The following is an 18,470-nucleotide window of genomic DNA, read 5'->3' as shown; positions in this document are numbered from 1 at the left end:
TCTGCTCACCTGTTCAACTTCTCCATCTGCTTCTTCCCTGAGGCATGGTTCAGTGAGGATGAATGCTGCATGGTTCTTCAAGAAGGTTCTGGTCTCTATCACTTCCAGTAGTCTGTAATGATATTCTTGCTGCCTAGAAACTTTTGCTGTCCTTTATATCCATTTTGAGTGGGTAATTCTTCAGGTTGCAGCTTAGAAATTGACCTATCTGGGAAGCCTTCCTTGATTTTTAGGACTAGATTGTGGCCTTTCTCTGGGCTTACCCTTACCACACTGCATACTCTCCCTAGTCTACTACCTCTTTGAAGGGCTGTGTATTTGTTAATCAGGTTATATCCTTGTGGTCTCGCATACACTAGCTGTTCAGCAAACACTTACTGAAGAAATGGCATGCTGATTTCTTCAGCATGGAAGAAGGAAACTGGGGTCATTTGTGGAATTACTTCTAGTACAATGTATACCTTTGACTCAATTATCTTGAAATTTTGAGATAAAGCCTGTGAATGTGTGTGTGTTTGTGTCCATATATATGTTTAACCTGAGTTATTAGGGTTATTACTATCAATATTTCCTTTTCTAACCTGGATAAACTGGGTTCATTCAGAAGACTGAGGGAATTTTTTAGATTTGAGGCATTCAGCTCACCTGTATTCATTTTCTCTTGCTATGTAATAAATTACCACAAAATTTGTGGCTTAAAATAATACCCATTAACTGTCTCACAGTTCTGAAGGTCAGATGTTCAGTTCAACATGGCTGGGTTCTCTGACCAGAGTAACACAAAGCTGAAATTAAGATTCATCTAGACTGAATTCTCTTCTCCAAGATCTAGGAAAAACAAGTCCTCTTTTAAGCTCATTCTTGTTGGCAGAATTCAGTTCCTATGGTTGTAGGACTTACGTCCCTGTCTCTTTGCTGGCTGTCAGCTCTCAGTTTCTGGTGGCTTCTTGCATTCTTTACTGTCGCCCCTTCCATCTTCAAGCAAGCTATGGTGTACTGAACCATTCACATGTTTTCCATCTCTGACTTACATTCTTTCTGCTGGAGAAGACTTTCTGCTTGCAAAGGGCTCGTGTGTTTATGTCAGGCCCACATATGCTCTTTATCTTATAGTCAATTGAGGTGGGACCTTAATGACATCCATGAAACCTCTTCAGAGTTGTATCAAATACCTATATTGGTGTTTGATTGGATACGTGGCAAATATGTGTATACCAGGGGCCAAGAATTTGGGGATCATTGTAAAATTCTACCTAGCATACCACCAAATTATATAAAAAATGAATATAAATGAAAACCAAATAGAATATCAACAAAATTTGGTGATAAGAATTGGGTTTGAGTGGCAGGAGACATGCTCTAATTTTTGAAGGGAAATCTAGCTTCTTGATAATGTCACACTTGATATTATGTGCTGTGAAACTTGTCCTATACAGACATTAATAGATGTAAATTCGGGGCTGCTTTTTAGCTTCTGTTTCAGGTTACATAACTTGCTCACAGCCTCTGTTTGGCCTTAGGCACATGTTTTACTGAGTTCCTGATCTTTCTCCATTTTCATTTCTATTATCATTGTCATCATCATTTTTTAACACACCATTTACTGAACACTTACTCTGTACCAACATGCTAGGTATCTTATTTCATTTAATTTCTTCAATAACTCTTATCTAGTTGTGAGTGTGCCCATTTCATTAATTCACTCAAGACTAGTCAGCAGGTAAGTAGTCAAGGCTCTGGTTGTCTGATTCTAAAGTCCCTTTGTTTCTTCTCAATATTATTCTCTTGTCTTTTGAAGATGTGATAAACCAGATCCATTCAGGAGCATGCACTGAAAAGATGAGGATTAGAACTCAGCACTTTACACTTCCAGGCTTATCCTTCCAACTCTTCAGCTGTTAAGTCAGTAACTGAAAAGATGCCCTGCCTACCTTCTAAGAAATTGGCTCCTGTGAGCAAACGACACAGGCTTCATTTATTTCCTCTGACATTATGAATTAATTGCGAACTAAGTGACCAAATCATCATAATACAATTGCCTCTAAATACTAAATCGTAAACTTGCGTGAGTCAGGATCATGTGTCCTGTAACATTTCTTTCTTTCTTTTTTAATTGAGCTTCACTCTGACATTCTCAGTAAAATTTAACAATGGGTTGCTCTGTTTCAAGAGTTAGTCAGACCCAGCTGTTATGAAAATAATATGTTTGAGAAAATTGACTTGACATTTGATGGCCTTATGATACTTCTGACAGGATATAATCAACTCATTAGGGAGAAACAGAAGCCTTCCTTGTATAGCCACGTTATTTCTGGGCATGACCGAATTCCCTCAAAGTGGAGTGGGTGAGTTTTCAGGACAAGCTGAGACTTCATCGCCTCGAGCCCTGCAGCCAAAGTGACTGAATTTACTTTCTCTTCTTCTGTCCACTGCCCTTGATCTGATGAAAAGAAAACATTACTTTCCTAAGCCAACAATTTCTTTTTTCTTCTTCTTCTCCTCTCCTGAAGTCTAAATTTATTACAAGTGCTTGGGTTTTAAAAGATTCTCTCAGTCTTTCTTCCACTCAGGAACAGCTGGGACAACTCTCTTGGGAAAGTGATTAGAAGCAGGAAGTGGCAATTGGGATTCCTGATTTCAGTTCCCAGGCTTCTCCTGAGCTCTCTGTGGGACTCTGAAGGGCTCATCTCAACCTCTTTGCTGACTTCCTTGCTATAAAATTTCAGCCTCCAATTCCCTGCTGCTTTGCTTGTGTTCTTTCTCAAACAGGTAATATGAAGAGGGAAGAGAACCAACTTTAGAGTCTAAATCCCAGCTCTCCAGGGTCTACAAAGTGACCAAGCTTATTCAGGCCAGATTTTTACATTCATAGAATGAGACCAATAATGGCCACCTTCAAAAGCTACTATAACTATCAAATGAGAGCACATTTAGAAAATACTTTACATAGTTCTTGGCAGGTTGCTTAAATTCTATACTAGATTTATTTGCCTAGAAGTTTCTGCAGTTTCTTTAAGTCATTCTGTTCAATCTGTCAGTAAATATGTGCCTGACCTTATGTTTTTAAAAAAACGCTTCATAAAAATAATCATATTAAATGGAATTATAACAATTATAATGTGTGTGTATATATATACATATATATATGTGTGTATATATATACATATATATGTGTGTGTGTATATATATATATATATATATATATATATATATTACACATTTCAGCTTATAGAGCTTATTCTTAAGGCTATCCTCACTTAATGTTCTGATTCACTGTGTCATAACCTCCACCAGAAAAGGATCTGTGTCTCTCTTTCATGTCTGTGTCATGAGCATCTAAAAAGAGTCCAGGGTGAGAGGGAATGGTTTCTGGATGAAACTGTCTCGTCTTGGATCACTAGGCATTAGTTACATTCTCATAGGAGTATGCAACCTAGATCCCTCGCATGTACAGTTCACGATAGGGTTCATGCTCCTATAAAAATTGAATGCTACCACTAATTGGACAGGGAGGTGGGTCTCAGGCTGTAATGCTCACTTGCCTGAGCTCACCTCCTGCCGTGTAGCCTGGTTCCTAACAGGCCACAGAGCAGTACTGGTCCATGGCCTGGAGATTTGGGATCCCTGCCCTAGAGATTTACTAAGTGAGTAAGTTATGTAATTAATGAAATGTCCTTCCAAATATGTTCTATCCTGTATATTTGGCTGTCCCTTGTATACTTTATATGAGGGGTTGGCAAACTAAGGCCTGTGGGCTAAACACTCCCCGTTGTCTATTTCTGTAAATTTAAATTCAGCCATGCCTGTTCGCTACATAGTGCTTATATTTGCTTTTGCACTATTGCAAAAGCAGTTTAATCGTTGTACAAGAGACTACATATATTGTGAGATTCAAAATGCTTACTGTCTAGTTCTCTGTCTTTTACTAGAGGTAGAGTGATATTTCCAAAGTAAAAATCCAGTTATTTCACTATCCTTGCTTAAAGTCCTCAATGACTCAATCGTTCCTGTAAAGAAGTCTAATATTTTTCTGTTACATGATATGAACCCTGCCAATCTCTGCAGACCCATCCCTTGCTACATTTTTTCTTAAATCATGTAATTTTTCAGCCTGTCAAAGATGCCAGACCTTTGTATAAGCTATTGCCTGTGCTGCAAACATTGCTCCTTCCAGTGTTTTCCCTTGTTAACCTCTACTCATCCTTCTTGAATTTGCTTAAACACCATTTCTGTGGGAATGCTTTCTCTAAAGGTACCAGTGAGAATGCTTTCTCTGAAGTTAGTGGCTTCTTGTTCATGGTCCAACTGCATCTTGTACTTTTCTTGTTCCAGCCCTAAGCAGCACTTTGCTAATGATAAAACCCAAGTACGAGGGGATTATTCAATTTGACCGTGGTCACAATAGCAAGCAGAGAGTTTGGGATTTGAATTGAGATCTGTCTAAATCTAATGGCCACTTACTTTGTACTATATTTTGCATCTGATTAATATATAAGATAATATTCATAGCACATGGAGTCAGTACAGGATGATGTATAAGTCTCATGAAGCATAACCTTGGGATTTTTAAATCAATACACAATCCCAGCCACAGAAATAGTAATAATGGTAGCTACAACAGGCCTGTAACAGTCAATTTAGTTGGCAAGTGCAAGATTTATCGATGTCCCTGTTGTTATAAGTTGTCTGCTGTTTCATAGAAAATTAACCCCAATGCACAGAGGCTTAAAGAAAGAAGCCTGTATCATCTTACAGTTCTATGGATCAGAAATCTGGGTGTGGCTTAGTTGGGCGGTTCTGGCTCAGCAACTCTCAAGAGGTTGCGGTCAAGTTGTCACCCAAAGCTGTGGTCTCATCTGAAGGCCTGACTAGAGAGACATCTGCTTCTAAGTTTATTCACATGATTGTTGGAAGCCCTCAGTCCCTTCCCTTTTGGTTTTCTCTGCACAGCTACCTCACATCATGACAGCTAGCTTTCTCCAGGGAAAAGTGATCTGAGAGGGTGAGATACAACTCCCAACCTGGAGTCTTTCATAACTTAATCTCAAAAGTGACATCACATCATATTAAACATACTCTATTCATTAGAAGTGAGTCAACAGATCAGGCCCACACTCACAGAAAAGGAATTAGACAAAGACGTGAATACCAGGAAATGGGGATCATTGGCAGCCATCTTGGAGTCGGCTCAGTGTTCTGCTCTTACTCTGCGTTCCACCTGTGAAGTTTTAGACCACAGAGATTCCTTCCAGTTGGATTTAAAGTACAGGTTTGTTCATGCTTTTTTGCAGGAACATATGGGATATTTGCATATTGACATTTGGGGCTGAATAATTCTTTGTTACTATAGGCTAGTTTGTGCTTTATAGGATATTTAGAAGCATCCCTGGCCTCTACCCACTAGATCCCAGTTGCACCTCTTCTATTCAGTGTAATAATAAAAAATGTCTCCAGACATTACCACATTCTTACATTCATCAGAAGTCACCTTTGGGGGCTGAGGCTTAGTTAGTGAGGAATGTTGACAGCCTCAACAAAGTTAGGTTTCTGCCAAGAGAGAGTATGAACAGATGTAGGGCAGGTAACTGGCAGTGTTTTTAAAAAGAAATCTAAATCCTAACTTACATAGTTTCAGGTAACTGGATAAAAGGATTAAAATATAAAAAACACTTTGTAATGTTATAAAGACCCAGGTACGAACGTATTAAAAAGACAACTTGAATATGTATTCTATGCCCAAATCTCTCAACAATAGAAATTCTGACTTAGAATGACAAAGTTTATCAATGCTTAAAACTTAATTCCCTCTACTTTTATCTATTAAACATTGATTTTCTCCATGAAACTTGACATCTGGTTCTCTTATTCCAGAAAGTAGCCTGGTGTCTCAGTATATATCTTATGAATCAATAAATGGCTTTTATTAATCCCTTTGGCTTTTACCATTTGTATGTAAACAGATGATACTGGAGCATAAATATACAGCCCAGAGAGCTTTCTTGTGTTCCAGATCTATTCATCTTTCATTTATTTATAACATCTGTATATGCAGAGACCTTTCAAACTGATCAATTTTAAAAGTAAACATCATCTCTTTCCTAGAATCTTTTCCATATTCTTGAATTTCATATCTCAGTAATTATCAAGATAGAAACATGAAAATCATCTTTGATTCATCCTTTTCTCTTACTCCACCTTTCATAATGTCCTACCATTCAACTACATGAATATTCATTAAATACGAACATTTATTCATTCCACAATCATTCAATGAACATCTGGTGTGTATTAGGGACTGTGGCACTTCTCTCTACCACTACTGACACTGTTTTCATTCACAATCTCATTACATTTTATCCGGAATAATGATATTATTTTGTAAGTGACTGGGGCTATTTAATATGTTCAGACTATATATGTAAGGATTACTTGACAAGAAAAGCAATCATACTAGATAAATCTATTTATTCCTTTATTACAAGTTGATATCTTTGATTTGTAATTGGAACCATATTTAATTCTAGTCCATTCATACAGAATAAGTGGTGGGAAAAAATATCACACAATGAATTAGAGAGAAGGTTAAGATAAAGTCAGTTGCTTTACAGTGACTGAAATGAAATGCTTACTCAAACAGAGTATGTCTTCTACTCACCAAAACAACCAGATGATTTGTTATAGATTTCTAGCTATCCAATCCTGAAACATCCATTACTTTAATTGCAGTAGATCAATATTGTGGTCATTGTTTCCTTTGAGCAGTGAAAGAAACACTCATCTCTATTCTCCCTAGGCTTCTGTTGCTTTCTAAAAATAAGGCAGTGCTCAGGGACCTTATGTTAAAAGTAATAACAGTGCCTGGAAATAGCCCTCTGCTGTGAAGTAGGAGTATATTCTCACAGTAGATTGCCTCACTATAAGTCACAAGACCCATTGCTATCTTTTGGTGGTGGGTTGGTGATATGAACAAGTCACTGAAGCCCTCTGAGCCTCAGTTCTGTGATCTGTAAAGTGAAGATGATTTCCTGACTTCTTTATGGTGTTTTTCTGAGCATTATATAAAATTTTGTTTGTGAAACCATTTGAGGTTTATAAACACTACCTAAGGAGCTGATATGTCTTTTTCAGAGTGTCATTATTAATTGTGTAAATTTAGGCCTCGTGCTACTTAGCCTCTCAAATGTTATTTTCCCTCTCTGCTTAATGGGAATAATAGCTCAACAATCTGCAATGTGGATTAATGTGAGACTTATGACTTAAAAAATGTTAGTCTCTCAACATTCTTGATGTCTTTTATCAGAAATATTTTTATGAATAAGACTGATCAAAATATCAATTACAAGTTTTTAGCACTGTTTTAATTTTATTATCATATATAATATATACCCAAAGTTGAACAAAGCTAGCATTATTAGAAAAAATTGTAGTTCAACTTGCTTTAGACACAAGCAGATAACTTCCCATGGGAGCAGTCCCTCCTGTGGGAACCTCTCAAGTAAACTTATGGCACAAAAAGGTAATACAAAACATGTTTTTTCTTGTGGGCTAATGGCTCTCGGTAAGAGACAGATGAGCTCAAGGATCTGAAGCATATATAACCTACCAGTTAACTCAAAATTGATCTCGATTCAATGCATTGAAGTCAGAATTTTATCACATTTTTTTTTTTTTAGAAATTGATGAGATGGCTCAAAAATGTAAATAAAACTCAGAGGCCTTAAAATAGCCAAAAAAACTTTGGAGAAGAATAAATCTAGATGACTTACATCATCTGATTTCAAGATTCATTATAAAGCTACAGTAATTCTGGGACTTTGGTTGGTGATACAAGCCTAGACCCATGCATGAATAGTCAATAAGCTTCACATAAATATTCCAATGCAATTTGATAGGAAGGAGGAAAGCCTTTACGATAGTGCTGAAACAATTGAATATTCATAGGGAGCAAAATAAATCTTGAGTTCTATCTTATAGCCTACAAAAATGAGTTAGAGATGGATAATAGATCCAAATGTGTATGTAAAATCTATAAAATGTTTTTAAAGAAAAAATAATGAAGTATCATTATAGTAATAGAGTAGGTTAAGATTTATTAGACAGGACACAAAGACACTAACCATTAAAAATTGATAGATTGACTTTAAGAAAAAACTTCTGCTTACTGAAAGACACTAGTAGAAATATGAAAAGGTAGGGCATGACTGGGAGAATATAGTCACAAAATATATCTGACAAAGAAATTATATCCAGAATAAATAGCTCCTATAAATTAATAATAAAAGATAGACATATTACTGCTCAAGATGAAATATCAATAATCAGATTACCCTCCTAAGAAAAGTGAAAAAAATACATAAGAATAAGATATTCAAGACATCAATTAATAAGGGAAAATGATTCCTAAAAAGGGACAGATATAAGATGAGATCTATAATTACTTTCTATTTTTTTCCTTGAGAAAGTTTACATGCTGAAGTACACGGAGGAAAAGGCAAGACAGAGCCTGGCAAACTTCTTGAGTTGAAGAGATGTATCTGCCTTGAGAGATAAAGGTTGCCAGAGTTTGAAGGATGTAGAACTGTAAAGGAAAGAGCTGCATAAAGATAGACCTCTGGAAACCTACAGAGATTCCTTCTTGAGTAATCAGCTGATTACCGATGAGCTCATATGTGTGATGCCTGGGAAAGAACCACTCAAAAGGATAAGAGATGAACGTGTTATACTCATGCTGGGCTAGACTTGGTGCTTGTCCAGTCAGACTAAGAAATCTAATGATTCACAGAGTACTGGATAAAATATGCAGAATGGTTTTTGCCTTAGTATTGGGGAATAACTAGTTTTAGATTTGTAACTGCTTTTGTCTCACTTAATAAAACTTAACAGCAAGACTCCAAGGGACAAATCTGTTTCCAAGTAACTTACCTGCATTCCAGAGCTATGCAAAAGTATAATTATTGGAAACAAATCTATCTAGCCTCCAACGAAGTAAAATTCACAATGTCTGTCATCATATAATAATAAAAAAAACAGGCATGCAAAACAGACAAAAATATGATCTATAATGTGGAGAAACACCAACCAATTAAAGCCAGACCAGAAATAACACAGATATTACATTTGTCAGGCAAGAACATTAAAACAGTTATTATAACATAATTCTAGATCTTCAGAACATTCAGTGGAAATATGAAAAAATGTAAAAGACCCAAATCAAATTTCTTAAGATTAAAAACTGTGTGTGGTATAGACTATATATTGAATGAAATTAACACAATATAGACATTGAAGAATAAAGTATCAGTAAAATTTAAGGAAAAGAATGAAAGCTATTTGGTATAGAACACAAATAAAAGATAAAATTTTTAATAAAAAAAATAGTTGCAGAATGACTTTGAGCAATGTAATCTACAAATAAGTGGAGCTGCCAAAGGAGAGGAGAAAGGGGTTGACAGAAAAGTAGTTGAAAAAATAATTGCTAAAAATATTCCTAATTTGATGAAAAGTATAGACCTAGAGATCCAGGACTCTCAATGATACCCAAGTATAAGAAACATAAGCAAAACCATAATATAAAGTATAAGAATTAAATTGTTTAAAACTGGAAGTAAAAAAAAAATCTTAAAAGCAACTAGAAGGAAGACCTATTACATATAGAACAAAGACAAGGAAAGCATTAGATTTTTCAAAACCAATGCAAATGTGTAGACAATGTAGCAACATCTTTAAAGTGCTGAAAGATAATCAGGAAACCAATAATCTGTCAAGTTAGAATACTAAGCCCAGTGAAAATCTTCCCAAAATGAAGGCAAAATAAATATTCATTTAAACATGCAGCAGCTAAAAGAATTTGTCATCTACAAGACTGATCTACAAGGAATATTCAAGAAAGTCCTTCATGTAGAAGAAAAATGATGCTTATAAGCAATATCAATCTACACAAAGAAATGAAGAGCACTGGAAATCTTAACTCCATGAGTGAATACATAACACTTTTTTTCTTATTATTTAAGTCTCTTTGTAAAGAAGTTGGCTGTTTAAACAAAAATAATAATGATATAGTGTAGGATATTTAACATTTAAAGTTAAAATGGATGACAAAAATAACACAAAAATAGAGAAGAGAAAATAATATTATACTATTGTCAATTTTTTATACTATAGTTGAAGTTGTATATCACTAGAATTAGGTTGTGATAAAGACAGATGCTTTAAACCTCAAAGCAACCACACACAGAAAAGAGGCTTTGCTAATAAGAAAACAAAGATGATACATATAAATCTAAACATCTTAGAATTCATGTACATTTAGTAGTCTAAATGCTTCAGTTGAAAATGAAAGATTGTTAAATTGGATAGATGATCAAAACCTAACTATAGTCCCCTTAAAGGAGAAAAAATTAGTTTAAAAATGAAGACAAAAATATATTAAAAGTAAAGTGGTAGAAAAAGGTATACTCTGCTAACATCAATCAGAAGAATGCTGAGGTGGCTATATTAACATTAGATACACAAAACAATATTTTGCAACACAGAACACTACCAGAAATAAGATGATTATTTCATAATGATAAATATGTAAGTTATTCAAGATAATACAATAATTCTAAACATTTTATGCACCTAATAATAATACATAAGTAACCCAGTTAAAATGAACAAAAGACTTGAGTGGGCAAAAATATATATCAATACTTATAAAGGAGTTCAACATTATTAATTTGTAGGAAAATGCAAAATAAAAACATGATGAAATGCCACTACATATGTGTTAAAATGCCTAGAATTAAAATGACAAATTTCATTCCTAGATATTTACATAAGAGAGAAGAAGACAGCTGTCCAAAAAATATTTGTACAAGAATTTTCATAGCAGATATATTCATAATAGCCAAACACTAGAAATATACTATTTGTCAGTCAAGAGGTAAATGAATAAATAAACTCTGCTATAGCCATACAGTGGAATGCTTCTCAACGAAAAAAGGAATAATTTGCTGGTGTATTCAACAACATGAATGAATCTCAGAAGCAAAGTGAACAAAGTTACAAAAATGTACAAACTGTATAATTTCATTTATATTAAGTTCAGTGAAAAAAATTGTTCTGTAATGATAAAATAAAAACACTCATTGTCTATATTAAAATTGGGTACTTACTAGAAATGAATATATGGAAATTTTCAGGAGTGATGAAAATGTTAAATTAAATCTCTTGCTTTGGTTGGTAGTTACATGAGTGTATGTATTTATCAAAACCCATCCAATCATACACTTTAGATTTATAAACTTTATATAAAATATACCCCACTTAAAAATAATGCTATGTATATTAAATTCTTGCACAGGGTTGTGTAATTGATCACCATCAGGCTTGTCATTGCAGAAAACTGTGAAAAAAATAATTAAAATTATTATTTTTTGAGTCATTATAAGTGAGGTACTATGTTAGACAATTTGAATAGATTATCTATGTTAATTCTCAAAATAAGCATGACGGATGCCTGTGTGTGGAATGCCACAGATCCTTACCCCCATGAAATAACTATTTAACTGCCCCAAATAATTTTTTTAAAGAAATCCAGCCATTTAAATTATGTGGATATTTTCTTAAGGGCATACAGCAAATGGAAAAACATCTATTCAAAAAAAGCCACTGCTTTTGGCAAGAGCAGTGAAACTGACATTTCATTCATGACACGCTAATATACCTTCCCCCAGGTCAGTGTGTCTGGAGCTCTCCTCTGGAAATTCACACTCAGTCTCTCTCTCCACCTAGTTACCAGTCTAAGGCTATGGTTTCACTTCAAGAGTGAGTGGCACTGCTATCTCTAATGCCTGTAGCTCCATGTTGCATCAGCTCTATTCTGGGTAAGCATGATCCAGAGGCTTAGTTTACCTTTCCTTAATCAGCTTCTACTCATGAGATAAAAGATCCAATCCAGGTATAGCAGTCTGAAAATACTGGACCCTGAAGGTCACTTCCCTAGTTTATGTAAAAGGAAAGAAGTTCCACTATGGGAGAGGCAAATTGAGAATACCAGGGGTTACTGTCACTGCCCAGAGCCTTGCTCATAAAGTAGGGATGTCATTATAAGTAAAGTGAGTCACTGTTCCTACCCTCAGCTCTGGTACAGTAGTAAATAATACAAGGTTTTGATCTGGATGAACAGGCAGGTCTTAAGGCCAGAATCTCCAGAGATCTCCCTAACTGGACTGACTTCACCTGTAAAAGAGTTGGGAAAGTGTATGCCTAAAGGCACAGTGGAGATCCTGACATGATCAATCAAGAGAAGGTTGGTACTTTCATGATCCTCAAAGTGCAAATGAAAATGTTACTAGCTAGAATTTTAACAGAGAGAATCAGAAAAAGAGACAGTTAAGAAGAATCCTATTAGAGTTAAACCATCCCCCAAAACTGGCAGCCTCATGCCCTACAATGGATAGAATTCATGAGCAATTTGTGCCCCAAGACATTGCCATAAACAACAAAGCAATTAAGTGACAATTATTAAAGTCTAACATTTGTGTGTGAAGCCAATACAAGCAGATCAGCCAGGTGATCAAGGAGACTGCATATACCCCAGGCTGCACCCTTTTAGAAGTGACATCAGAGCTGTACACTGTGGGAGAAGACTTTACTAAACTAGTCCCTTCAAGTCACTAAAATAAAATTAAGTAAACGAGCAAATAGCATAAATCAAGCTCTGGTTAGGGAGTCAGTTTCCATATGTATTGTAGCATATTATCTAAAATATATCTATTTTTCAGCAAAAAAATTATGATACATTCAGAGAAGGAGGAATGTATGACATATGCACAGGATAAAAAAAAAGAATTGAGCAAAAGAAACTGCCTGTGAAGGGTCCCAGATGTCAGTCTTAACAGGCAAAGTTCAGCAAACTGACACAAGAACAGAAAACCAAACACCACATGTTCTTATTTGTAAGTGGGTGTTGAACAATGAGAACATATGAAAACAGGGAAGGGAACATCACACACCACACACCAGGGCCTGGGGGTTGATGGGCTAGGGTAGGAATAGTAGGGGGTGGGGGGATGGGGAGGGATAGCATTAGGAGAACTACCTAATGTAGATGGTGGAGCAATGGATGCAGCAAACCACCACCATGGCACGTGTATACCTATGTAACAAACCTGCATGATCTGCATATGTATCCCAGAACATAAAGTATAATAAATAAATTTTTTTAGAAAAGTTTACTACACAGGAGCAGAAAATCAAACACGGTATATTCTCACTCATAGGTGGATGTTGAACAATGAGAACACATGGACACAGGGAGGGGAGCACTACACACTGGGGTCCGTTGGGGGGAAATGGGGGAGGGGTGGGGGTGGGGAGGTGGGAAGAGATAGCATGGGGAGAAATGACAGATACAGGTGAGGGGACGGAAGGCAGCAAACCACACTGCCAAGTGTGTACCAATGCAACAATCTTGCATGTTCATCACATGTACCCCAAAACCTAAAATGCAATAAAAAAAAAAAAGAAAAGTTTACTTATCTAAGAAAAGTATTTAAGATGTATTAGTAGCCACTGTTTACAAATTCCTTCAAAAAATAGAAAAGGAAGCAGTTCAAAAATTAGAAGAAGAAGGACTGCTTTCTCTTCCTGAGGTTACTTATTACTGAGGTAACAAAAGTAGAAAAAATAAATCTTAACTATAAAACAATATCTTTTATGAATACATACAAAAAATCCTCAATAAAATACCAGCTAACTGAATCCAGCATCATATAAAAATGATTGAATACCATGGCAAAGTAGAATTATCCCAGGAATGCAAGGATGGCTTAATATCTAAACTAAATTATATAATGCAAAGTATCAATAAAATAAAGAACAAACAATGCATGACCATCAAATACAGAAAAAATGGCTGTGACCCAAAACACTTTATAATGAAAACACTCAAGAAACTAGAAAAAGAAAGTAACTTCCTCAACTAAATAAAGGACATTTGTGAAAACTACACAGCTAACATAACACATAATGGTGAAAGACTGAATTAAATTTTGTGTATGCTTTTCCCGTAAGACCAGAAAAAAGTCAAAATGTCCTTTCTCATTACTTCTAATTCAACATTTTACTGAAGGTTTTAGTCAGGGGAATTAGGCCAGAAAAAAAATGAAATTAACAGCATCCAATTTAAAAATGAAGAAGTAAAACTCTCTCTATTTGCAGATGGTATAATTTGTATATAGAAAATCATGAAAAATAAAATAAAATCTGTTAAAGCCAATAAACAAGTTTTCTCTGGTTTCAGTACATGAGAACACCATACAAAGATTGATTATATTTCTATACATTGGCAATGAACATTCTAAATATGAAATTAAGAAACAAGAAACAATTTATTTTATAATAACATCAGAACAAAATACTTGGAGACAAAATAGTGCAAGATGTGTATATTATAAACTAAAAATTATTGTTAAAAGTAATTTAAGAATTAAATAAAAGGATAGATATCACTAAAGGGGGTGGCAAGGGATAAAAGACTACACATTGGAGACACTGTACACTGCTTGGGTGAAGGGTGCACCAAAATCTCAGAAATCACCTATAAAGAACTTATTCATGTAACCAAACACCATCTGTTTTCCAAACACCTATTGAATAAACAAAAAATTAAAAAAATTAAAATGAGTGACTAAAATATTTTTTAAAATTACAGAGAAAGGAAGAAAAAGAATTCCTATAAAAATAATTACAAAAATTAGAAGTATCAAAGCAATCCTAAGGAAAAAGAACAAAGCTGGAGGCCTTACATTACCCAACTTCAAACTACAATATAAGGCTATGGTAACCAAAACAGCATGGTCCTAGTGTAAAAACATACATAGACCAATGGAACAAAATAGGTAACCTAGAAATAAAACCACACATCTAAAGACAACTGGTTTTTGACAAAGCTGACAAAAGTAACTGATGAGGAAAGAACTCTCCCTTGAATAAATGATGCTGGGATGCCTGACTAGTTATATGCAGAAGAGTGAAACTGGACCCCTTTCTCTCACCATGTACAAAAATTATATCAAGATGGAGTAAAAATCTAAATGTAAGACTTCAAACTATAAGAATGATAGAGGAAAACCTGGGAAACATCTTTCTGGACATCAGCCTAGGGAAAAATTTGTGACTAAGTTCTCAAAAGCAATTGCAATAATGCCAAAAATTGACAAGTGGGATATAATTAGACTAAACAGCTTCTTCAAGGAAAAATAAATAATCAATAGAGTAAACAAACAACCTATCAAATGGGAGAAAATATTCACAAACTGTGCATGGGAGAAAGGTCTAATATCCAAAATCTATAAGAAACTTAATTCAATGAGCTCAAAACAAGTAACTCCATTAAAAAGTGAGCAAAAGACATGAACAGACGCTGCTCAAAAGAAGATATATAAGTGGCCATAAAACATATTTTTAAAATGGGCAACATCACTAATCAACAGGAAATGCAAATCAAAACCACGATGATGTACCGTATCGTGCCCCAGAATGGAGATTATAAAAGGTCAAAAGCAGCAGATACTGGTGAGGCTGTGGAGAAAAGAGAGTTTATACAGTTTTGGTGGAAATGTAAATTAGTTTAGCCACTGTGGAAAGAAGTTTGGAGATATCTCAAAGAACTTAAAACAGAAGTACTACTTGACCCAGCAACCCCATTACTGGATACATATATAAAAAAATAAATTATTCTTCTAAAAAGACACACATACACTCATATGTTCATCCCAGTGCTATTCACAATAGCTAAGACATGGAATCAACCTATGTGCTCATCAATAGTGGAATGAATAAAGAAAATGTGGTACATATACACCATGGAATACTACAGCCACAAGAAAGAAGGAAATCATGTCCTTTGTAACAACATGGATGCAGCTGGAGAACTTTATGCTAAGCAAACTAACAAAGGAACGGAAAACCAAATACTGCATGTTTGCTCTCACTTATAAGTGGGAGCTAAACATTGGGTACTCATGGAGGTACAGATGGCAATAATAAACAATGAGGACTACTAAAGAAGGGGGCAAGGGTTCTGTAGCAAATAGAAATAACAGAAATTCAACCAACCAACCAACCAACCAACCAACCAAAAAAACAAAATGGATTTCAGGTCTAAACATGACAGCTTAAAGTATTCATTTATTAAAAGAAAGCCTAGAAATAACTTCTTGTGAACTCGGATCATACATTATTTTGGTTACAATACCAAAAAACAAGCAAAGAAGAAAAAATTACAAATTTAACCATAAAATTATATTTTGTGTTGTAAAATCTACCATCAAAAAAGTGAAAAGAACAATCTATATAATTACAGAAAATATTTGTAAATCATATTTCTGCTAAAGGACTTACATCCAGAATATACAAAGAACTAATACTCAATAATAAAAAGGTAGATAATCTAATTTTTAAAATGAGCACAGGACCTGTATAGACATTTCTCAAAGAAATGTATGTAAATAGACAATAAGCACATGAAAAAAATGCTTAATCAGTCATTAGGTAAATTCAAATGAAAATCTAAATAAGATACCACTTCATTTCTACTAGGTAGTTACAATCAGAAGGATGGATAATAAAAATTGTTAAGAATGTAGATAAATCAGAACAATGATATATTACAGGTGGAATATATTGCTGCTTTTAAAACAGTTTGGCAGCTCCTCAAAAAGTTAACCATAGAATTAGAATATGACCCTGCAATTCTACTTCTAGATATATAACCCAAGCGAAATGAAAACATGTCCACACAAAATCCCTTAGAAGCATTACTCATCATAGTTAAAAAGCAGAAACAACTCAAATATTCATCATCTGATAAATGGGTAAATATAATGTGATATATTTATGCAATGGAATATTATTTAGCAATGAAAAAGAATAAAATTGTTATACTAAAACACTGGCAAATCTTGAAAATCTTAAGTGAAAGAAGCTGGTAACAAAAGATCACATGTTGTATGTTTCCATTTGTATAAAATAACAAAAATAATTCTATAAAGATAGTAAATTAGTTGTTTCATAGGGTTGGGAGTAGAAGTAAGAGGAATGATTACTAATGGTGTTTTTTAATCAGGGTGATGAAATATTTTAAAGTTAGTTTGTAGTGATGGTGGCATAGCTCTGTGGATATATGAAAAATAATTTAGTTTCACACTTTAAATAAGATAAATGTATGATATATAAATTATGTATCAACAAAGCTCTTAAATTACAACCCTAAAAATTATTATTCATGTTATTTTACAGATGAGGAAAGTAAGTCCACATAAAACACAGTTGATCAAGCTAGGATTCCAACTAGACCCTAGCTGATTACAAAGCTCATGTTTTGCTACCATATTACCCATCTGTTGAAGTGGGTCATACACCAATCCCATTGTTCACATTTAATGGAAACAAGGAAGAACAGTAGAATCCAGAATAGCAAGTGCTGCCCAGGAATGCAACCATAGTATGTGTCCTCGAATATGGTGAATCTTGAGCACTTTGATAGTAAGCAATGGAATGGAAAAAAGAAGCTCAGAATGGAAATAACAATCCCTTTGTCAAATATGGGGGTTTACAGTCTTCTTCATAAGAGGCTGTAAGGGTGATAAGCCTGCATGATATGGTTTGACTCTGTGTCCCCACCCAAATCTCATGTCAAATTGTAACTCCCATGTGTCAAGGGAGGGACTGAGTGGGAGGTGATTGGATAATGGGGGTGAACTTTGCCCTTGCTGTTTTTGTGATAGTGAGTTCTCATGAGATCTGATGTTTTTAAAGTGTGGCACTTCCTTGTTGCTCTCTCTCTCTTCTGCCACCTTGTATAGGTGCCTGCTTGTCCTTCACCTTCTGCCATAATTGTAAGTTTCATGAGGTGTCCCAAGCCATATGGAGCTGCTAGTCAATTAAACCTCTTTTCTTTATAAATTACCCAGTCTCAGGTAGTTCTTTATAGCCATGTAAAATAAAATCAAAAACAAAAAAACAAATACACTGCATTACATCCCCAACTGAGAAATAAAGAACTGGAAGCTCAAAGAATTTAACGAGTTTGTCTAGTCACAAAGTTAGCCAGTGGATGGGCATCACAAATCAAAGGCTATGTTTTAGCTTTGTTTTGTTTTGGCTTCCCCATTTTCTCTTTTTCTCCCTGTAATAAATGTTGTGGGCAAGCACTCTCCTTTATTGTGGCAAGATTTACTCATACTGCATGAATCATTAACTACTTAAATGAAAAAAAATCATTGTTGGCAATTTTGCATTAGCTAGGCTGTTTATTGGAATGACACATGAACTAGTTTTTTTTCTTGATAGATGGTTGGCCTTCAAATCTTACAAATGACCATCTAAATATGTGAATAGGTTTAAGCTCTGTAAGAACAAAAGGAAGCCTTGAAAAGGAAGGAAACAGACCTGGTTTACTCTCTGCCATTAACTGTGTGTGA

The sequence above is a fragment of the Saimiri boliviensis genome, chromosome 15 (assembly GCF_048565385.1).
Source record: "Saimiri boliviensis isolate mSaiBol1 chromosome 15, mSaiBol1.pri, whole genome shotgun sequence".
Classification (NCBI taxonomy): Eukaryota; Metazoa; Chordata; class Mammalia; order Primates; family Cebidae; genus Saimiri; species Saimiri boliviensis.
The sequence above is the reverse complement of the archived record's forward strand: the minus strand, read 5'-3'. Positions refer to the sequence as shown.